This window comes from Miniopterus schreibersii (genome assembly GCF_964146895.1).
Source record: "Miniopterus schreibersii genome assembly, chromosome: 15".
Classification (NCBI taxonomy): Eukaryota; Metazoa; Chordata; class Mammalia; order Chiroptera; family Miniopteridae; genus Miniopterus; species Miniopterus schreibersii.
Genome location: NC_138115.1, coordinates 25,738,186 through 25,762,270, shown reverse-complemented (window position 1 = coordinate 25,762,270; position 24,085 = coordinate 25,738,186).

Here is a 24,085-nt window from a genome sequence, read left to right as displayed (position 1 = left end):
TGATGGTTTAATGAGTTAGTTCATGTAACGTGCTTAGAATAATGCCTGTCACATAATAATTGCTAGATCCATGTTTTCATTATGTAGAGGTTATAAGTGAGCTATGCTACTGATGATAACTCAGCACACACACAAACACACACACACACACACACACACACACAAGCAGGGAGCAAGGAGCCAAGCTTAGCCCAATCCCAGACGCTCAGAAAGGGCAATACATGGAGAACTGGGCTCAGAAGGCCAAGCTTCCCACCTGTCTTAGTTTGAGTGGCCCCAGAAGCAGACCCTGAGCCAAGCAGTGGAAGACAAGCCATCTATGGGGACATGCAAAGAACAGGGGTAGGAGAGAGGGCTAGGGGTATGGGAGGCAAAGGCCACCAGTGAACGTGTGTGATTAAACCAACCTCCACAGTGGATGGTTGAAGCTTAGTCCCGGGGGGAAACCGAAAAACGGCACAAAATCATGGCTCAGGATTATCCCAGCCAAGGCTCCAGGAGGCTGGGAGACTCTTATCTGAGCATCCCTCAGCCAGTGACGTGGGCTGACCCCAGGGGAGGTTAATTCATAGGCACTTGCAGCCAGCTGTGCACTGGGACAAAGGGGGTTCCAGTAGCCTAAGGGCAAACCCCAACAAGATGCAGGTGTTGGCTGGGGGATGTCAGGCTGGCATCCAGGTAAAATGGTGAAATCACCTGAGGACATATGAGCAAAGCACTCACTGCGGCTACACTTGTCAAACTTTCTGGGCTCCCTCGGTGGAATTACAATTCTGATGCAGTTGTCATAAGATGCAAATGTTGTTCTCCACTCTCAGCCCCGCCCTGCCCTTCCCCTTCCTCTTCCCCTGAGACCTGTGTGATGGATTTAGCCCGGTTTCTCATGATAGCGCTCCCTCTGCCCTAGCTGCATGTGCTGCTGAGAGTGCTCAGTGTGAAAGCTCCAGGGGTTTCCACCAGTAAAGGTGGGTGTTTGTGTGAGAACACTGCGCAGCACTGATACACCGATTCTGTGCCTTGGGTGTTCAATGTCATGCTCTTTACTGTGCCCATCGGGGGAGGTGGGGCTGGGGCTGGGCAGGAAGAGAGAGAGAAACATATTTGCTGAGCACCTACTATGTGCTAGCACTGTGCTGAGTGTTTTCACCTTGCGGAATCCGCAACCAGCCCTGGGAGCCAGCCAACCTGAAGGTGACAACTGGTTCATCTCAATGTTGTTTGGGCTCGAGTGTGTCTGCTTACAAATGAGGCTGAGCGTTAGCCCTTTAGCCTGCGTCATGGCCTTCCTCAGCAAGCGCGTGCCTCTCCTCGCCTCTTTATGACATTGTTCTCCTGGGAAAGCCAGCTTCTCATCTGAGATGCAGCTTCGAGGAGCCAGCTGTGTTCCAAGGCTGCTTGTGCTCACAAAAGAAGCAAATTCAAAGGGCAGAAACAGGGGGTCAAGGCAACAGTTTCTCCAGTGCCTTTGGGATGGATCCCCTGCTCCCCCTGACTCTGAACTTGAAGAAGACGGAAGCCAGAGGCAGGGCTGGCTGCACTCACTCCCCAAGCACAACCACCCTCCACTCGCTCTGCCCTGCCCTGTGCCTGGAGGCTGACCTCTGGGGACCACACAGCCGCTCCCTCGCTCTCCTGCTTCCAGATGGGTCTGACCAGTGAGAGGCACCATCGTGAGAGATGGCAGGAGGGAATAGTGAAGGAATTGTTCCATTCTTCCCTTTTGGGTTCCCTAGGGCTGCCATAATAAGCTACCACAGACCCAAATGCCTTAAAACAACAGAAAGTATTCTGTCACAGTTCTGGAGGATGGAAGTCCAAAATCAAGGTGTCGGCAAGGTTGGTTCTTATTGGAGGCTGAGAAAGAGCCTGTCTGTGCTTCTGGCAGTTGCCTGCCATCCTTGGTGCAACTTGGCTTGCAGAACTATGGCTCCAATCTCTGCTTCCATCTTCACATGACGTTACCCCCTGGACCTGAGTCTGTGTCCCTGCCTTGTCTTCTTGTAAGGACACCAGTCATTGGATTAAGGCCCACCTTAATGACCTCATCTTAACTTGATTTTATCTGCAAAGACTCTTGTTTCCAAATAAGGTTGCATTCACAGATACAGGGGGTTAATACTTCGACATATCTTTTGCGGGGGTACAGTTCAAACCATGACACACCCCAACTGGCCACTGCTTTGGCTCTAGCTGGTTCCTCTTAGCCACCACATCTGTCCAGTAGCCTGCCTTTCACAAGTACACCCTTTCCTCTACTACCCCTTCAGGGCACAGTGCTGGTATCTATCTGGGAGCCTCACCATCTTTAGTCTTTACCCTGCCACACCTCTGTCCATAGTCCTTTCTCTAACCCCTCCTCTGTTGCACTCTGAGTGCCCACAGCCAAACTGTGAAGTTGAGAAAATCCAAAAAGGACATTGTAAGAACCACTTCAAGAGTTTGCCCTGTGCCTTTGGAGTGTGACAGGTACAGAGACAGGTGCTACACCTCGGTCTAAAGAAGTGTATGTGAGACTTGACTTGAAGTGGCCTGGGAAAATTTGCCCCCCACCAACAGTGGGGGAAAGATGTGTATTGTATTTTACCCTGTGGGCTTCATCATGGAAGATGAATGGCTCATTTTTTTAAAAACCAAGACTGTTTTCTATGTCAGGACAAGACAGCCTGTGCAGGTGGAAGCTTTCAGGTAAGAGGTTTCCTATCTTTTATCTCTCATCCAACTCAAGAGGAACAGGAGGCAGGCAGTCTGGAGAAGAGGGTGGGAGTGGTTAGACGAGCGATGTCGAGAAAGAGCAATGCTGACCGTAGATGCTGGGCACCCCCAGTCCACCACCACCCTTAACAAAGTTCCCACCCGAGGTAGGCTCAGAGATGGAGAAGTTTAACCTGGAAGGAAGTTCTGAATTTTGGTTCCTGCTCTGGAGTGAATACTGTGATTATTAAGACGAGGCTGATCTTTTGGTTAAAAATGAACTAAGGGTGTTTTTCCCCAGGAATGACAAGAAACATTATGGAACTTCACAGCAATTTCATCTAAGGTGCAAGGAAGAATTGTCCACGAGCGGGTCTGATGGGACAGTGGTGGGCATAAATAAACACGTATAAACACTTGTCTTCTGCTAGCACCCAGTTGGGACCTACTCATTCTGTATGCTTGCTAGAAGGAGCTAGAGCTGGAGACATGAATATAAATAAACATCAGATAAAATCAGAAAAGGTGAGGTGTAAATAAAATAGAAAGATGAACCAAGGGGCAGCATGTATAAATATGGGGCTCCCAGGGCCGTACACTGGTAAAAAGTTGGACTGCAAATATGGCCCTGAGTTTCCTGGCAGCCAAAGCAAGACAATCAATTACAAAATTGAATCTGTCCGCCGAACGTGAAGCACAGTAGTTTTTCAAATGAAACAATGCTCTTCTTGTACTCAAGCCTTAAATTTTTCATGTGACTCTTCAAACAGGCTCCACTGATTTAGTGGACAATATCCTTAGCAACAAGCTACGATAAATATCATAGCGGGTTTCACCCTTCAGCTTCTTGCATCATCTATCAAAGAAGGCCAACAGCGGGCCGGGAAAGTGAGCTGTGGGAAGTTAGCACAGCTGGATACACGCAGGTAGCCCCCGTGGTCGGGCTTGAGAGGCGTCTACTGGAGCAGCTCACACCTGATGAGTTTCCAAACCGGGCAGTGGGGGCAGGGGCAGGTGCAAGGGTCCCGTGCAAGCAGCGGGGTCCCCATTTCTCATCAGCCACCTTCTTCCACGCCCAGGAAGGAAAACTCATCCATCACTCATTGCAAAGACCGGCTCAGATGGCCTAACCTGCCTGGCTGACTGAAGCAGTCTCAGGCTTCGCAGGGTCCCCAGAAGGCACCATATACAAGAATTCTATTTTCTTTTTGAGGCAATTCTTAAATTTTTTTCTAGGTTTTGATTCACAAGACACAATTAGGAGCTCGTTCGTGTTACTTCCGGCTCAAGTGAACACTGAAACTGCATGGTGCCCGCAAATGGAGTGATGTTCTGCCCAGATTAAATGTGCGTGTCCCGAACGACTGTGTTTCAGAAGTATAGAGTTATTCTAACAAGGAATTGATTTGGATGTACGAGTATACTATTATTCAAATAACTTTCAAACATAACGGGGCTTAAAGAAAAATACCATTTTCTACCTCAGCAGAGCATGTAATGGCTCGTCGCTGCACGTAAAGTTTAATTTGTGCAAAGGCTCAGTGTGCCTTCCGCCAGCCCCCCTCTCAGAGACCCATGCTGGGTTATCCGGACTTGCCCTCTCCCCTCTGTCTGCCTGTGAGGTTTCAGGAAGGAACGACGGAGTAGGAGAGAGTATCAGCAGCTGGGCTGCTCCATTTCAAATAAAAGCAAGGTCAAAGGGGGTCTTTGGGAGGAAATTCCCAAGCCCCCTGGGTATAGCTGTTTGTAGGGACCAAGTAAGAGTTAGCCAGACAGAAAAAGGGGTAGCAGGGGTGAGGTGAGCAGGAGAGCACATAAGGGCACCTAGACAGAGAGAGCAGCGTGGCCAAGGCCAAGAGACTGCAGAGCCCTGAAGGCAGAGTGCTTTAGGACTCTCCGTGGCTCCATGTGGGTGGTGGGTTCTGGAGCACCCAAAGGCCAGGAAATGGGGCTGGTGATGGGCATGCGTCAGATCTCAAAGGGCCCTCCTTATGTGCCCTGCAAGGAAGCTGGGGACTTCTCTCTCCTGAAGCCCGAGAGACAGGGTGAAGGGTTTTGAGCAGAGGAGTGACCCTACCTGTCAGGAAACCCGGATGAGTCTGTCACCACACAGAAGCCCAACGTCTAAAATACCAGCTATATTGCTCAGTTCAGTATCATCACTGTCCACTTGGTCATTTGCTTACATTTATCTCAGGTGTGTGACTTTCTCCCCAGGTGGACCGTCAGCTCCTAGGGGCAGGAGCCAGGTGTCCTTCCAGGGTCCCAAAGGTGCTGCCTCACAGCTCACGTGCCCTTGGTGTGGAGTCCTCCTTGCTCTTTGCACAGGTGGCCTTGGGTCACCCTCCTGCCTTGCTCCAACGTTAGAGTGGTTTGTTCTCTCCTCTGGTTCCACTGGTAAGCTGGAACTTTCTCAAGGAACCAATGCCTTTGTTGCAATTAGGAAAAGGCAGCCCTCCTTCCAGGACCCCTTCCCTGGATGCATACAGCCGTTGAGGCATGAGCTTGGCAAGAGGACAGAGCACAGCCGGTGCAGCCACACGCAGCCACCCTGTTTGCTCCATCGGGCCTCATCTCCCTACTCTCGGGGACCAGCACACTGTCACACCAAGCCCCAGGCACGCATTTTATAAACTACTCAAAACCCTTCAACCCAATACATGAAATGAACTTGGGATTAGGCGGGAATCCTTTGCTTTATTTGTGGTTTGGATATGTGTGTTTATGTATACATAAAAAAAGACCTGGAAGGATGAACAGCTAACGGTTATGAGAGGTCATCCTGGCGAAGTGAGACTGGAAGGAAGGAAGTTTTATTTTATTCTGATTGTTTTTTATAAGAAGCATATATAACTTCTATAATGCAATTTTTTAAGTTAAAAAAATATCCTTCAAGGCATAAGGTCAGGCCCCCAACTCCTGAAGGGAAGCTCTGCAGACTCCCAGGTCTGGTGTCCTGTCCCATCCCTGTGTTTTCCTGTGTGGCTCAGCATCGCAACCCCACAGCTGAGGGTCCTCAATATTAAGTGCCCCTAATTATAAAGCAAGCACCAAGGTTCTTGCTAAGAAACGAATTGGCGGTCCTATGACCCTGATCCCACCCCACCCTCCCTTATACACACACAGACTAGAAAGTCAAAGGAGGTCATGGATGGGAGAGGCAGTCCTTAGGGGAGCTGGCTGTGAAAAGGGAGGGATGTGTTCCGGTCCAACTGGGACAGGTGAGGAGGACTCTTGGGACCCAAGTGGTGGTTCGATCAGAAAGGACTGCTGCTGCCTGAATGTGTGTCAGCTGTGAAGACGACCGTTCTTGCAGCTAAAGGGACCGTAAAATTACGGGGTCTGCAGAGTGTTGTCAAGGGGTCAGGAAGGAAAGCACAGCAGAGCATGTTTGAAGGCTGTGGATGGGGAAAGTGAATTCTTGCTTTGCGCCCCAGGGAGTTCAGGCTATCTATGATTCCAGTTGCAGATAAGTATGTGTATCCCCAACAAGATGCGACTTTTGATAGGGAAGGGTTGTGTGGCCTGTGCATCTGGAGTCACCTTGTCCAGCACAGGGGGCTCTTGAAACACCCAAGAAATTGATGTTGGTGAGGTGGGAGTGGGGTGGGGGAGAGATGATTGGATTCAGCAAAACTAGAACCCAAATAGCCTCCTTGGCCCCATTTCAAAACCTTGACTTCAATTAAACAATATTTAACATTTTTAAGCAGATCTGACAGAACCTTTCTATGTAATGTGCACCTTGGCTCTCCTAGAGGGGAATGAAGTTAGGCCACTTTTTGAAACTTTTTTACCCACCAAACATTCCCTTGGTTAGAATCTTTAATAAGTTCTCATAAAACCACTGAGGAAGTTTAGAAAATACTGTCCGAAGCATCACTGACCCAGCATCTGCCAGGGACAGCGTCTCCCAGGCCCCAGCCGTGCGCCCTCCTTTCTCCTGTTCTTTCGCTTATTCCAGAAATGTTTTAGCGCGTGCGCTCTGCGGCAATGGACTGGGTGCTGGGGACACAGCCGAGGACGAGACATGCTGCTGCTTTCCCTGGGGGGCTGCACTCTGGAGAGGGAGAGTCAGAGCGCGCGGGAGCCATAAATGGGGATGGAGGCCGAAGCAAGGAGGACGGCGGGGGGCCATGGGAGCCCATGACAGGCTGAGCCCGGGCAGGCCGGGGTGTTGGGGGAGGGACCCTCACGCTGAGAGCTGGAGGATGGATATAAGGTGGTGGAGAAGGGAGAGAGCCGCAGGGAATTCCAGGCTGGAGAAGCAGCATGGCAGGAGGCGGGAAGAAGATTCACTCCTTTCCAAATGTGTTTCAGCCCCTAAACTCAGTGGCATCGGACACTCTGGAGGGAAAAAAACACAAAAGGAAAAACTGCCCTTTAGAAATTTCTCTAAAGTTAAACTATACATGGGCAATCTTTTTGTTCTGCTGGAACCACCACCGTTTCCCTTCCATGCGGAGCCTACCGACTTTAAATTACTTAACAGCACCCTCCCTGCCAGCCTGGGCATCTCCTATCTCGAGTGAGGAGGCATTGATGGATGTGCCCCTGTTTCCCTTTATTGCATGGCCTAATCTATCATAATGCCTTTTATAAATTAGTATTCTTAAGTTCCCATCGTGCATCCGTGTCTTTTGATTTATATAATACAGATCTAATTTATGGATCATTGCAGTAATTTATAGCTCAGATAACTAATTTGTCTACCCTGTACCAAAATGTGTAAGTCACTTAGTACTTTTCTCAGTGACACAGATGGGTCCTAAGTGATCTGAGTGATTTGTACTGGCAGGGCCTGAAACCATGGGAAGCCCTAGCTTTCGATCACTCTGAGGATCACTCTTCTCAAAGGTCCCAAAAAGGAAGCCCACACACCCCACTCCCAGTAATTTACTCTAAGCAAATAAATAGTTGAGAAGAAATGACTATGAGCATGCCTCTTGCAGTGCAATTTAGAATGGCAAAAATGTTGGAAATAATATAGATGTCCAGTAATAGAAAATAATTTGACAAAGAATCTTCAACTAAATGTATATATTGTTACGCAGCAAATAAAAACAATTCCAAAATTCAGTGGTTCTCAATCAGGGATGATTTTGCCTCCCAGGGAACATTTGGCAATATCTGGAGGCATTTTTGACTGTCACACTGGGGGGTGAAGTCTATTGGAATCTAGTGAGTAGAGGTCAGAAGTGCTACTAAATATCCTATAATGTACAGGACAACTTCCCACAACAAATAATGATCTGGTGCAAAATGTCAATAGTGCCAAGGTTGAGAAATCTTGCCATCATTACATACAACATAAACAAGGTGTTTTACATATAATCACTGATATAAGTGAACCACAAGAGCACAGAACTGTATCCATGCTATAACTTCAGCTATAAAAACATGCATATGTACCAGGACCACAGAGAGACAAAATACAAAGAAAGCAGATGTATTGTTTGGGGGGTGAAACTATGGGCAAGTATATAAATTTTAATTTTGAAAATCAGTTTTTCAACAAATAAAAATGGACAAAGTACTTTATGAGTAATATTAGAGAGGAAGGAGATAGATGAGAGGGTGAACAAAGAGAAATAAAAAGTATAGAACACAAACACAAAACAGCTGAGTTAGGCAAATATGTCACCCACCTGACTGACACTCAGAATCCTTTGAGATGTTTAAACAAAAATATAGCCCCTCACTATGAAATGACCCTTTTATCTCTGGTAATGCTCCTTATGTAATATTGATATAGCTGCATCAAGTTTTTTATGCTTAGTATTTACATAGCATAAATTTTCTATTTCTTTCACTTTAACCTGCTTGTGTCTTTGTATTTTAAGTGTGTATCTCTTAAACAGCATAGGTTTGGGTCTTGCTTTTTTATCCAGTCTTAGACTCTGCCTTTTAAACAGCATGTTTAATCCATTTACATTTAATGTAATTCTTATTTTCTTCTTATCTCCTCTGTTCTCTTTTCCTCTGTTTTTCCTTTCATTTGGGTTAACCAAGTGTTTTTTAGTTCCACATTGTATCTCCTCCATTGGCTATTTAGCTATAACTTTTTTGTTTATGTTTTGTGATTGCGCTCATAATTAAAATATGCATCCTTATACAGTCTGCCTGGAATTAATATTATACCACCTCCTTTACAATGAAGAAACTTATAAAGTACAATTATCTTTACACCCCCTTCCTGCCCTTGTACTATGTTGTTGTATATTTCATGTCTACGTATATATTTACATTCCACAATACATTGTCATCATTTTTGCCTTAAACAATCAATTGGCTTTAAGGAATATAGAAAATAAAGAAAAACAGTATTTTCTATTTAACATTTCTAGTGGTCTTCTACCTTTCTTATAGATTCAAATTTCCATCTGGTATAATCTCTCTTCCACCCAAAAAAACTCCCTTAGCTGGCAACAAATTTTCTCAGCTTTTATCTGAAAATGTTTTATTTCGCCTTAATTTTTTACCATGTTTTTATTATAATGGCTTTCAAACATATAGGAAATTTGAAAACTTTTATACCATATAATCACTGCTTAGGTTCTACATGTCAACAGATGTGCAAGGCATGCATCCCAAAGCCTCACTCCATTCCCTTCCAATGCTTGTGACCCCAAGTCTGTCACTGCAGCAGAAACTACTTGGATGTGGAGTTTACCTATGCTTGGCTAGCTTCTTAGCCTGTCTGTGTATCAGTTTTCTCATCTGCAAACTCAGTATAAACAATAACACCTACCCTTTAGAGTGGTTCTCAGGATTAAACGAGTTGTTATTTGTAAAATGTGTAATGTGTAAGGGGATGTGCTAATCATTTCCTATCCACTTAAACTTACAACAACCCTTTGAGGTGTGTGCTACAATAACCCCTAATTAGCCAACAAGAAGAATAAGGAGGGTTAGACCGACGAAGAAACTTACCCATGTCAGGCAGCCTGTAAGTGAAAGAGCCTGAGCTCAAACCCGAGTCTGACTGGAGCCTAATCTTGTACCTGCTCTGCAAATGTTCCCCAGACTTGCTGGAACGTAAGAATCCCCTGAGCACAGAGTAAAACCACAGATTCCCAGACGTAGCCTCAGACCCACTAAATCAGCTCTGTGGCAGGGCCTAGAAACCTATATTTTAGCACAGGCCCCAGGTGACTCTTATTAGAAAGTCTTGGAGACATTGTATAAGCTTTACCAATATTTATCTGTACACCTACCACTAAGGACAGCTGTCTATTTGTTAAAACAATGTGTGCTACATGACAGATCATGGAAACCCAGACAGGTACGTGTGTAGTTAATTCTGCAAAAGGTTTTCACTTGTAGAGCTAAGTGTGGGCATTCTGGAAGTACAGAAGAGGGACACTCAGCTCCTAGGGAGGGACTCCCAGAAGAAGCAGTGCCTGAGCTGAATCTCAGAAGAATTGCAGAAGTTATCCGGCACAGGAGGCAAAGGTATTTCAGGCCAAACTCACAGCACAGGCAAAGATACAGAGGCATAGGAATGCGCTTCTATGTTCAGGGGACCCTATTGTTCAGGGCACACATGTGCTTAACTAGCCAGAAACCTGGTGGAAATCTGGCAGAGACATATGTGGGGCCCAGGACTGCAGAGCCACTGACTGACCTTGGTTTCTCATTGCCTGTGCCCATCTCTTGCTGTTTCACACACTGTAAACACCAGAACTTTCAAGGGAACAAGGCCTGCATCTCTCACATCTTTTTTTCTCTCCCACCATCATACGAAGTTGGTGGAACGGGCCTCACCATCCCTGCCCCCCATCCCAGGCCAGGCCCTGTCCGTCACCCCCTTCCCTGTCTGAGAAAACCACTGTTACAGGAAACTCTCAATCACATCTTCCTATGGAACCCTCTGCTATCAGCACAGCATGGTTTTTCCTTCTAACTCAAAAACTGATGGACTTTACAAGTTCTGGCTACTTTTTAACAGCTCTTATGTAAAACTCATCAAAGATCTGATTCCCAGGAGACTAATAAGTCAGATGCAACATAGAAAGGAGCACGTAATTTTGGCCAAGTCTATCCAAGCCAAGCCCCTTTCTCTCATTTTGAAGAAAGTAGGAAAATGACAATTGGATATCACCGGTGACCCAACATCTCTGCCCCAGGAAAGCCATAAGGAGAGTGCCATCCCCTTCCAGCTTTGAAATGGTTGCCCAGGCATGCTGGCAGACTCAGAGAAGATAGCAGGCACCCACTCCGCTGCCCTCCCTGAGCACCAATAACAATGAGAGTAGACCCTTTCACAGCGCTCACTGTGTGCCAGGCACTAAGTACTCCGCATGTGTTAGCTCACTGAAGCCCTTCAACAGCTCTATGAGGAAGGTATAAGTGTAAGTGTCTCTAGTTTACAGATAAATAAATGGAGACACGGAGATTAAGTGATTTGCCCAATGCCGCACGCACTAGCAAGTGACAGAGCTGAGATAAGAGCCGAGAGAGTCTCTCTCTACTCTGGGGCCCTGGACCAACCTACCAGATAAGTGATCACCAGACAACAGTAAATGAGAGCCAGTTATGACTTGTCTTGGTTGTTGGTGTCCGTCCCTTGGCCTCCTAGGTGGTCAGAATAGATGATGTGGCCAGGAGACCGGAGGCATGAAGGCCCCCACTGAGAGGTGAGTAACTGGCAAATGCCAGGCTGGAGTTTTGCCTCTTTAACAAGAGAGAGCCAGAAGCTAAAGGCATAAAAGGAATAGAGGGATTTCAGGTATGATCCAGAAAGTCTGAAAAGATTTGGAGTTAAGTGGGGGAGGGAATAAAGGTTTTACAAGGCCTACTGCCCGCATGGGCAGGCTGACAGCTGTGTTCCCCATGGCTGCCTATATGGAATTCTTTGATGTTCAGTTTAACTGAATTACATTTGCATTTACTGAACATCCACTATGTATTAGACACTGGATTATGTGTTATGAATAAGGCCTGGGACATAGTCCTCATGGAGCTCAAAGCATGGGGGGAGGAGGGGGTGTCCAGCAGACATGCCAATCAATGGCACTTGTTTGTATTAGAAAAATATTGGAAATAAAGTAAGTGTCCATGATATGGAAAGGGCTTCATTACATATTAAATGAAAAAAGCAAGGTATAGAATATAGTGTGTTACCTTCCACATAAAAATGGAGGAAAATTCGAGTATATATTAATGTTTGCTTATATAAGCACACCTGGAAGGCCACCCAGAAACCCAATAACAGTGGTTCCTGCGGTTGAGGTTGGAGGGCGGAGGGACTGGGCACAGGCTAAAGATGGAAAAGAAGAGTTTCACTTTATATATTTTCTTTATTTTCTTTTGGAACTGAACATTAGAACTACTCAAAAATTAAATTAAAAAGTAGGTGTGATTATAGCCCATAGGAACAGTCTTAGCATTGCCTCTGCGTATGAAGAAAGCCCTGTCCTTCGCTGCCCATCCAGCCCAGCGCTGGGCCCCGGCAAGGCCGCGATCAGAGTGGGGGGAGAAGCAGCAGGCAGCAGGGAGCGTGCTCGTCTCCCCGCAGTCTGACCCCGAGCCACTCGCAGCCTGAAGGGCCTCATGCCCGTCCCTGGAACCCTGGCTGCGTCCCCTCCCCATTAGCCTCCTGCCCCATCGGCAGCGCTGCAGGATGATTTCAAAGCAAACCCTGGGAGCCCGCTGGCCTCTCAGCAGCAACAGAGGACTCTGAAGGCTATGCGCAGCTCAATGTTTTTGCTTCTTGCCTTTTCCTCTTTAATTACAGCACAATTTGCATTTATATGGCTTCATCCTGCCACTTTGTGGGCAGCGTTGATGATGATGGACACTCCATAACTTCCCATCCTGGCTGGAGAGTCAGGAGGGCGGCCGCCATCTCCAATAAAATCCTTTCCAATTAAACAGTTCATTGGACATGTCATGGTTTGGGGTTCTCGTTATCCACCGATGTGCACGTCTCGTGGATATTTCTTCACACCCGTCATCGTGAGAAGGTCTTAGTGCAGAAGACACTTGGAGAATTACGCTCCCCCACTGAATGGCTGTGATGACACTGACCTGAAAACGCGCCTCCTGAGTTAGACTCGCACTAGAAGCCGAGCTCTTCTCCCTTCATTGCAGTGTCCTGGGCTTTACTCTCCCAGGTCTTGTGTCCAAAATTGTATCAGATGCTCCACAAGATGAAACATGGCAAAGATATTGACAGAATAACGTCAGACCTCTAACAGGGTCCATCTACCGGGGGCCATGTGTCTGCAGGTTTCTCCAGTGAACCCCTCAGCACGTAGCCCCTGTTCTGGATGGTGTGGCTCTCCTGGCTGATGTAGCTCGCCTGGCAGCTCACTTGGCTGAAAAGACAAGGTCAAGAATTGCTTATTTACAACCAAAATCCCAGAAAGGAAACTCACCAAAATATAATGCTAGTTACCTCTGGGAAGTCTGATTACTGGCGTCTCTTTAATTTCTTCTCCATTTGTTTTTGTGCTCTCCATGTCGTTGGAGTTTTTAACCATTCAGTACATTTTATTTTTATAATAAAATAATTTAAAATAACACTTATAGCTAAAGAAGAGGGAAATAAGCAAACTGAAAATGTTATTTATTTACAACTGATTCTATAGTCACAACCATGACAAAGAGAAAGGGAAATAAACAATGAGAGGCCCTTTGATAGTGAGTGACTGGATCCTGCACTTTTAGGGCCACCTAACAAGCCTAACTATATCAGCCCCCCCATATTACCCCCACCCCACTCCACCTTAACCAACAAATGTAAACTTCAAGTGCACCAGTGCCAGCAGCAGCCACCCAGACCCCAGCACCGAGTTCCAGAACCACTCCCAACTCTTCCATGTCTAGCCTGACTCCTAATTGTTCGTTCGGGCCCCCTTTAAAAACTTCCCCCCATGCCACGTCCTGCTGCTAATTTTGGTTTTGACTCAGACACTGGTTTCTGGTCACTTCTACCCCAGACCACCTCAAGAGCCACCCCCCACCCCCAAGTACTGGCTCCCTGGTTGGCTGTCTGGCTTTTGTAGGAAAGGATCATTTATTCTATAGGTGAGCTTGTGCCAAATAGCTTGAGCCAGGCTGTCCTGGGACTCTAATTAGTGAGCTGCTTAGTCCAAAAAAGGGCACGAATGCAGCTTTCCTTAACTTCCCCCTCCAAATACTCATTATGGCTCTTCTTTAAGCTTGAGGCCTCTGTGAGGATTACCACAAGAAAGTGTTGCCTCGGGAGGGACCCTGGGGGAGAAAGGAAAGTTTGTGAGGGTTAGGCATGTCTAATGCTTTAGCCTCCACCAACCCTGGGGCTGCCCCTCTCCCTGGACTTAAATGATACTTCAGTTATTTTTAATTAGGATAAAATGAAAGCTTTCAAAACCCTAGGTGACCAAGACTGGCTAGAGGGTCTCACAGGTCTTTTAATTCTGTCAAATGCAAAATCCAAGCAATATCTTGCTACAGCTTGTATTCTACCCAACCATTTCCCTAGGAAGCAGAATGCTCCCTTCTCTTGAAGCCTTTGAACCCAGCTCTGACACGTCTTCCTCAGTGAGCGAAGCCAGTAACAAAGGGGTTGCCTGCAATTTTGAGCTGAATCCCACAGGCCCAAGCAAGCTGTCGAGGAAAAGGCAAACTTCAGTGTCATGACCCTTTGCATTCCCTTTCTGGTCAAAAATTGTGGGTTCAAAGCAAACTCCAATTGCAACTTCCTTTCACTTTATTTGGGGGTCAAAGGAACCCATTTCTCTTTAATTCATTTATTTTTGTAGGGCGGTAAGAGCCAAATACAAATTCCTTTTGATATAAACCATATATATATCAAAAGATTAAATAAGTGGGATTTCCAACCAAAGGAACTTTAAACAGCGGAATGAGTGCCATGTTCTCCCTCCCTCAGTGTGGATATGCATACAACCTTCCAAGCCAGGGTGCGGTGGTTTGGGCCTCCCTTAGTTAAAGACAAGAGTCTAAAATTATCAGTGCTATTTGTTCTTACAAGAATGAAAAATCATATATGGCCATCTCAGGAGTTTCAGGCCCCATTTAAGGACTCAACTAAAGAGCCCACATAAAACTAAAGACAGCCTTTGGCTACTGCAGGCACCAACTGTCATTTACCTCTCAGTAGACATCATGATTTAAGCAAAAATCTCATATTTACCAAGTATCTGGTGGCAAATGACGTGCATGGCATGTTCCAAAGTAACAAATAGAAATTTGCTTATAAATGAACAAGAAAGTCACTTGTAGCCCTTTTTGTGGAAATCCAGCCTTTGTATGTCTCTGTGGCATACTCTACTCAAAGCCCCACTCACCAGCAGGTTCTGTTCACCATTGCAAAAGCATAAATAAAGCAACTCTAGGGCAGCACACTCCAATGCCTTAGCAATACCTCTAAAAACACAGTTGTCTGGAAATTCCAGTGCCAACCAAATGAGTTAAGCCCACCTTACCTCTCTCTCCCACTGGTTACAACTGAAAATTTAGACAAAATGAAAAAAGCATCTACTTTCAGACTCTGAAAAGTTAACAAGAGTAAGTAGATTGGAGAAGGGAGCCAACACTTACAGAATGATCCGTATCGGTGAGGGAAGATTCCTGGTGTTTCCTCTTTTTCCTTCTGACTTTGACCCAAGGGTGGTGCCACCACAGGGGCAGCAGACAGGGGTCCTAAAACACAGAGAGAGCAAAACAGAGCAAAGATGTGGGAAAGGGCTGGAGGGAGTTAAGAGAGCGTGGAAGAAATCTCAGAGAGGAGAGAGCTGGGGAAAGGGATCCCTTTATTCTGCCACAAGTCCCAGGATAACCCCTAAGCTGTCTGTGCACAAGATCAACCCAAAGCACATAGCCGAGGCCTTGGCCAGTAAGGCTCAGTTGGTTGGGCGTCATCCTGTGACCATGTGTCACAGAGGCACGAGCTTGGAATAGACCCAACGCAGCATAACAAAGGCTTTGAAAACCAGATTAACATCGGAATCGCTGCCTATGTGATGGCAAGAGGTAAACTTGCAGCTTGAACCCAATCAAACTGATTGCCTGCTAAACTGATAGAATCAACATTCTGCAGAGAATGTAACAGGACCCAAAGATTCATGACACAGTGTCCCAAATGTCCAAAATTATTATAATAAAAAAGCACCCAACTTACAAAGAAGCAGGACAATGTGATCCATACCAGACAGATCTTCCATCCTGAACCACTGCAGAGCCTCCCACCCGGCTCACCCTCCTGTGCACAGTGACTGTCTTAGCTCAGGCTTCCTAAAAGCAGAGCCGAAGATGGGGATTCTTGTTCAAGTGATTTCTTGGGGGAATGTTTTCATAGGGGAGATGAGGAAAGCGGGGTGAGGCAGAGGAAGAGACTGGCAAAGCCGAGGGCTAAGCTTGATCTTTCAGGTAAGTTCAGGGGCCCTGGTTGTACCAGAGCTGGTCCCACCTTGGGGCAAAGTAGATTGCCTCCTGTGACTGTCAGCCATTGGCTTGGGAGTAGCGGGGCATGTTGTTTTGCAGGGAGAGTGGCTCAGTTTGGCCAAGGACAGTGCTTTAGAAAAGGGGACAGCTGGTGAGCTGTGAGCTGTTAGCAACAAACGCTCAGAAGCTGGGAGATGGCACCAAAATGAACGAGAGATTTGGGCAGACCACCAACGACATCCACTATAATGACCTTTCCAACAAACTTATCTGATTTCATCATGTCTTTAATTAAAACCGTCAGATGATTCTAACTGCACTGGGCTGTGGTGGAAGCATGGAGCCCAAACTGTCTCCAACTGCATATAAGACCATCATAGTCTAGTCCAAATTAAATCAGCCTTCCTAACACCTCTCTTCCTCTCTCTCTCATTCACAGAGGTGAAGCAGGTTAGTGAGTGGAAGCAATCGCCTCATGCAGAAAATTCCATTTCCTAATCCATTCATTTTCGAGTGATCCAAACTGCCTCTGTGGGTTGATCACACAAAGCTGACGAGAGCATCCCCTCCTCTATCACTTTAACCCTGAAGATGCTGTCACTGAGGCCCTGCTTTCTTGCCTCCATCCCTTAAGGGCTCAGAGAAGGTGGCCTGACACGTGAATGGACCATCAGGCTGCCAGGTGTGACATCCCAGCTCGATGCCTTTATCCCATATGTCTAATTGGGCTTCACCACAATCTCAGACTTCTCAGGAGGATGGGAGCTAACTTAGCCTGATGGAAATAAGAAGTCACTGTCAGCTGCTGTCCCTGGGACACAGGACCATTTCAACATGCTGATCCCAGAACACAGCCTCACACAGGGACATTGGGCTGGAAGCAGAGACAGTGTCACCAAGCACAGCCACCATTTAAAGATGACAATATTGCCCTGGCCGGTGTAGCTCAGTTGGCTGAGCATCATCCTGTGCATCCAAAGGTGCCAGTTTGATTCCCAGTTAGAGCATATGCTGGGTCACAGGCTCAGTCCTGAGTAGGGGGTGTGCAGGAGGAAGCCAATTGATGTTTCACTCTCACATCAATGTTTCTCTCTCTCTCTCCCCTCCCTTCCTTCCTCTCTCTCTAAAAATCACTTTTTAAATCTTTTAAAAAATAAGTAAAAATAAAGATGACAATATGCCATGCTGGTGCCCTGCATCAGGGAGGAAAGATTTGTCCTCCAGGTGCTGGCAGAGCTGGTCACTCAGCCCAGCACCTCTGGATCAGATGCCTACCCAGAACTACCCAAATTTAACAATCACAGCATCCCTGTCCCAAAGTGTGGTTCATGAATCCTCCTGCCACACCGTGCAGTGGGTACTGTTCTGCCCTTTTCACAAGATGGGAACCTGAGGCTTCAAGAGATGAAGCTGCCTGCCCAAAGCCACCTGCTAGGGCCTGAGATTCACATCCAAACCCATTTTTCTCTCTACCATTCTACTCTAGAGAGAAGAAAACAGAACAGAATAGGAAACGGAAAGGCTCAGGTGAGCAAGACTAAGCCCACGTAGTTCCTCTTAGCCCAGGCAAGAAGGAGACATTGACACGGGGTTCTAGTGACTCCATCACTGCCTTTTCCATGTTCTTCCTGAAGCAGAGAGGAGAGGGGGTCTCTCTGCAACGCTTTGGGAAGGGGGCCAAACCACAGGAGGAGAGCAAAGGTGCAGAGTGCAGAAGGAATCCATCCATCAGTGTAGTCACAGCAAGAAGGTGGAGGAGAGGAGAGTGGGTGACAGGTAACAGGAGTGTGAGGTGGAGCCAGATGGTAAGGGGTGAGGAGGGGAAAACAGAAATCTTTGATAGGGGCCAACAGGGGCTTTAGAAGTGGGGATGCTGACCACTGTTCTGCTCCCATCACCCAGTATGGAGCCCAGCTCACAGAAGACAATAAATGAATAAGTGAGTAAATAAAGGGAAAATTCTGGAGATAAAAATAAAGGTGTGGCTGCCGAAAGCTATTCTGCTGAGATAAATCCCATTTATCACACCATTTACCAGAAAAAATTTTTCTCCTCTAAACCAGCAGGCCTGTCCTGCAAGTCAGAGCCAGGCCAGCTGCTGGCTCAGGAGTCTGTCGCCTGCCTCCTGCCACCCTTAATGAGATGTGATTGCTGAAGGGAAGCAGCTAATTGCATGATGTTTTATTAATCCTCTCCCCATGAAATATTAATTGCAAACTTTCAAAAATACAAAGATCTGCCTGCTTTTTAATGGCTCAGGTTTGCGATCTCCCAGATGAATGTTTGAGAGTTTCCTGCTGAGGGACAATGGTGACAAGCATTGGATGCCAGATCCTGTAGCAGGAGCACAGCTGACAGCCCAAAACACAAGGGGATGTAAGGACTGCCTCCCTCAGTGAGCCGCTCTGCCCAGCAGTCAGGCTTCTGGCCCGGGGGGTAGGAGGGGGAGCGTGGCTACCTGGTGCTGTGCAATGAATTAGACTAAAGATTTATGTTAAAATATTCAGCCCACTATGGACCAAAAAGATGTGGGACACCTGCAAGAGGAGATCATTAGCACCAACATAGCAAGGATTGTATTGTGAGACTTAGCTCTTCCTTCCCCTCTTTTCCCTGAGACTGGTTCACCTTGAGGGGGGGGGGGGGCATCAAAGAAAAACACAAGCCTGAAAGCAGGTGTGTTGACTGAATTCCAAGGGTGGTGGTTCCTGGAAGCAGGAGGGAAGAGGCAAGAGGCTGGCTTCCAGGGATGGAGTGGGCCAGGTGGGGAGACCTTTATGAGGACCCTCAACCCACTGCCCACATAGTCCTGGAAGGCTGCAATGGGATGCCTGCTAGCCTGGAGCCAAGACCCAAGCATGGTACCCCCACAAAGGGGCTTTTGCATGAGTGGGAGAAGTAGGCATGGCCACTCCCTTAAACCATCCTCACCGCCAGGACCCAGGACCACAGAAGTTAGAGAGATGGCTCCCGGGGGGCATGGGAGGATGCCCAGCCTGGAAAAAGGGTTACTAGGATATGCCTCCAGGAGCCAAAGGGAGGTAGGGCTGCCCCTCTAGCAGGTTCCCTAGAGATGAAGGGGCCACCTTGAGCACTGTGTCCAAACCCCACACAGCACCATCATGGAGACAACCAGCAAAGGCCCCCAGCGATGGCTGGAGCCAGCCTGAAGCAGGGTAGGGTCTGCAGCACTTCCCATGGCCAACTTGGAGGAGGCTAATGAGGGAGCCTTCACCTCCCCGTCTCTCCTCCATGCCTGCAAACCCCACATGAGATACACTTGGAAAAGGGGGTAATCCCAGGACCAGACCCCACACACCCTCCTCAGTCTAAGAAAGCAGGGCCACAGCTCTAGCTTGCACTGAGGAAAGAGAAAAATTTGACCAAAAAGTTTGAAACCAAAGTAGATATTTCATTGTAGAGGGGGAAACTGAGGCACAGAGAGATGGAGTCACTTCCCAAGGTGTCCCAGTACATGGCAGAGCAGAGACACATGCCCTCAGCCTGGCTGTCCTGCCTCTGCCTTTCCTAGCAGCTGCTCTGACGCACACTAATGGCGAGGATGGTGAGGGCGACTGTGACAAATGACAAATCCCTCGTAGGCAGACGAGACTCAATGAAGACTTTCAAATGTTCAAAGCAATGAAAAGATAATGATTCTCCTAACCCTAAATATCATTAAAATTACAGACGAATCTCAGAGGGAAGGCTGGTGTGGGGAGAGATTAACCAAAGAATTTATGTGCTTATGTGCATAACCCATGGACACAGACAATCGTGCAGTGAAGGCCTGGGGGGGGGGTGGGCGGCATGGAGGGGGTCAATGGGGGAAAAAGGGGGAACATCTGTAATACTTTCAACAGTAAAGATAAATTTTTTAAAATTATAGTACTCAGTGAAAATAAGTCACAAATTTTCCATGCATACTGAAATTGAAATAGCTTTTCTCTAGATATGACTGCAAAATTCTGGAGTTCACTCAAGCTAAAGCTGTTGCAATATTTTTTCCATGACCCTACTTGGCTGGCAGCTTCCCGGATCAGATGGGGTACCCCTCAACAGCCTTAGGGAAGGTTTAGAAAATCTCCAGTCACACTTTTAGGTCTCAGCTTATATGTCACTTCTTTTCTATCACCCTCCTCCCCTCAATAAGATGAAGTGCTCTTGCTATCTGCTCCCGTCATATCCCATATTTCTTTTTTTTATTAAATTTATTGGGGTGACAATGGTTAATATGTACATGTAGGTTTCCGGTGTGGGTTTCTATGTTACAAGATGTGTGTATTGCTCTGTATGCCCACCACCCAAGGTCATATCTTCTCCCGTCACCATATAGTAAGACCCCCTTCACCTCATTTCAAGGTACTTGTCACATCATATTGTAATTGTGCCTTTTTAAAAATATATATATATCTTTATTGATTTCAGAGAGAGGAAAGGAGAGGGAGAGAGAGAGAGAGAAACATCAATGATGAGAGAGTCATTGATCGGCTGCCTCCTGCACATCCCCGATGGAATCGAGCCCGCAACCCGGGCATGTGCCCTGACGGGGAATTGAACCCTGATCACCTGGATCCTAGGTCGATGCTCAACCGCTGAGCCACGCCCAGCTGGGCTGTAATTGTGTCTTAATTGTCTTCCTTATAGGACTGTATATTCTCTGAAGATACACATAGGATTCTCATGGATACTTGTTGAATGGATGGATGAATGGAGTTGAGTGAGCACTCTGTGGCCATGGAGCTGTAGCTAAGGGAACTGCGCTGGGCATCGAGGAACAGGATGAGCTGAAATTGGGGCGTGTTAAGCTTAAAATCTTTCATAATAATGGAGGGAGGGAAAGAAGAAGGGGGGGAAGAAGAGAGGGGAGAGGAAAAATTGTTTTGTGTCCCTGCCAAATGTCAACAAACTAACTTTTGCCCCCTCAGTGCTACATACACAAGCTGGCATAATCTGGTCAAATGACCTTCTCCAAGTAGCCCACGGCACTGCCTGGCTGGCTGCACTGCGTCCACTCCCCCCCCCCCCCGCCATCTGGATGGGGTATTCCGATGGGAACCCTCTTCCTCTAGGCAGGGTGCCCCACAGAGGAATGGAATTCATCTGAAGACAGAGGGCAGAGCAAGAGACCCTTGCACATGTTACAATTCTGCTGGCTGCCTGCATGCCTCTCTGTTTCCCTCACTGCTGATCTAAACTCATTTCTCTTCTGCAGTCTCTACCCTCACCCTGGGAAATGCGGCCTGGTCACATCGCTTAAGCTGTTCCACCAACAAGACCCAGCACATACCTGGCTTCTACAGGGACCTTCCAGACTAATCCAGCCAATACATATCTCTCTTTTCTCTGACCTGTAAGTATTTACTTTGAAATACGTTCTATGAGTAATTTCTTAGTATATTGTTATGCACATAGTAAGTGCTAAATAAACAAAAGCAATTAGCATCAACATCACATAATTAGAATTAATGTGGCTTTTGTCCCCAACTAAACTGTAGGCTTCTCAAGGGTAGGGATCATCTATTTTCTTTTTTTTGAATCCCTCAGAGAACTTACCCCAGGGCTAAACAAAGCTAAGTGCCCAGAAAGTGCTTCTTTAAACCTGTCTTGTTTAAGGTTATTATAGAATAAAACCAAGGAGCATAGGAGAGGTTTCCCTGTTGTAAGGAAAGAAATGTTATCTCAAAGATGTCTTTAAAATGCTGCCTGCTGTCCCGGACCTTTCTGAGGAGCACGTAGTTTATTCCAGGAGAGATGCCATAATGGATGGAAGGTATGTTTCTGCTGAGTTAGGGGTTATCGTGTTCCCTGGATCCAGACGCCAGATTGATGGGATATGCCTCTATGATTTATAATACACTAATCTCACTAGAGAGCGAAGCACAATTAATCTTAGAATCTTGCCGCTCACACTTAACAACTTTAGAACCTTCCCTGTCTACTCGGCCTGCATAGCAAACGTCTGCACCTCCCCCGGATGCTGGGACCACTGGACACCGAGAACACAAAAACGCCCTTCTCTGCAAGGCAACAAAATGCCATGGCAAATGTTTTCTTTGGACTTTCCGTAACACTTCCAGGGTGGGGAAAAGCAACAGGATGGCATTTTAAACTAGAGTTACAATGTTCATTGCAATATCATTTAGCGTACATATGATCAAAAGTACAAAAACATCTGATGTGTCAGAAATGAAACTTTTCAACTTCCTTTCCCTTTTGTGTTAGGTCCCTGCCAACTGTCAGCAAACTAACTTTGACCCTAACAGTATCTACACACATGACCCAGCTGGCAGAATGTGGTCAGTGATTTTCGCACCTGCCTGTCTTGCTGCGCCGCGTTACTCACTTTTCCCCCCGCCATCTGCTGAGATGTTCCCTTATGGATTCTCTTCATCTAGGCAGGGTGCCCCAAAGAGGAACTGGAGGCTGAGATCCAAGAAACAACAGCTTCCCAGGCCACTGAAGCAGACATAAGAAGGTCTCTGCAGTGCGTGTCCCTGTATTCATGGGAGAGTCCCTTGTGTCACGCCCAAAGTATACGTACTTTTACTTTATGTGTAATTCCAGCAATCTTTGTTGTCTGAGTCATGAGCCTTCATCAGATTCAAAGAAGACAGGCAAATACAGTAACAGCTACAAGAAAGGGCCCCATAAAGAAAATCTACTCACAAGATAAAAAGGGGAAAGCCTATGTATGACAAGAAACTCAAAACATAAACTTTGGAGCCTCTTCTTATGAAAGGCAATGCCTTCCACTTCTTCAATAAAATAAGCATGTTTTAGTATATAATAGTCATAATACCCCCTCGTATCCAATCTCCACACAGAGCAGGTTCTTCAAGCTCCAAAAAAGCAAGAAATATGTTAGTGTTTAGAAAGATTTTCTTCCCAAATGATTCAAGTGGAAAAGTTTAGTGCTTCGAGTTTTAACTCAGATTTAGCTAAAATAATGTATTATTCCTTAACTTTCCGGATAGCCAAAGTCATGAGTGTTTTTTAAAAATCTGTAATCGCCTTTACTATTAAGTCAGGGTGGGGGGCAGACTTCCGAGAACTCTCAAACCACAGTTCTTCAGTGTTTCACAACAAGAAAAAAAAACATGATGATAGAAAACCTTAAGCTCATTTTAGGAGCTTCTTATATGAACATGGCTGTGTATTTCAGCTTATTTTTCCGTACTCTCGGTAAAAATCATGTGAAAGAGCAAGGAGAATTGAAAAGATATCCCCAAAACTCCATTTTCAGTGAAACTAGAAGCCAAATATAATCTGCACACTCCAAAATATGCTTAAGGGCTGACAAAAATAACTGAAACGAGAGAGAAACCACATGGGGGAAAAGAGGAAAGAAGAAAAATTGAGTTGTAAGATAACTTAATGATGGCACTTCTTAAAAGTGCCAGCAAAAATAAAACAGGCAACTCACCATGCATACCCTATTCGCAGCAAGGTGCAGCAAGTGAGGAAAGCAGAAGGCACAGGAGGAGTCCCCGGGGTGTTTGTAGAAACAGAGGAGGTGAGGCCACACAAGGAACCACGCAGTCAACCCGCATTTCCAGCAATCAGTCTTTTGGGGGAACAGCAGAGAAACAGGAAGCTTTGATTTGTGAAGTGTTGCATCAGAAACCTTGTGTAAACAGCTAGTACTAAAAAACTCAGCACATTTAGCAAGTAGTTTTTTAAGATGAACTGACAGAGCATCTATACAAAGTTCCTGTGAGGTAAACGTTGGAATAGAGCAGCAAAATTTACCAACAGATGAACATCATTCATCACGAGACAGATCCTGCAAAGCTGGAGGGACCTGGAGACAAAGAAGGGAGAGGAGAGGAGGGAGGGCAGGGGGGATAAAGGTAGGGAAAGGGGGAGAGAATCTTCCAGACCCCCGGGCAAAGAGATAAGCCATAAATAGGGAGGAATTCAGGCCTTCCTCCCATTTCCCCCAAGCAGCAGTCAAGACAAGAAGGCGATATAGTCAGACAGCTGCAAGACAGCCCAAGAA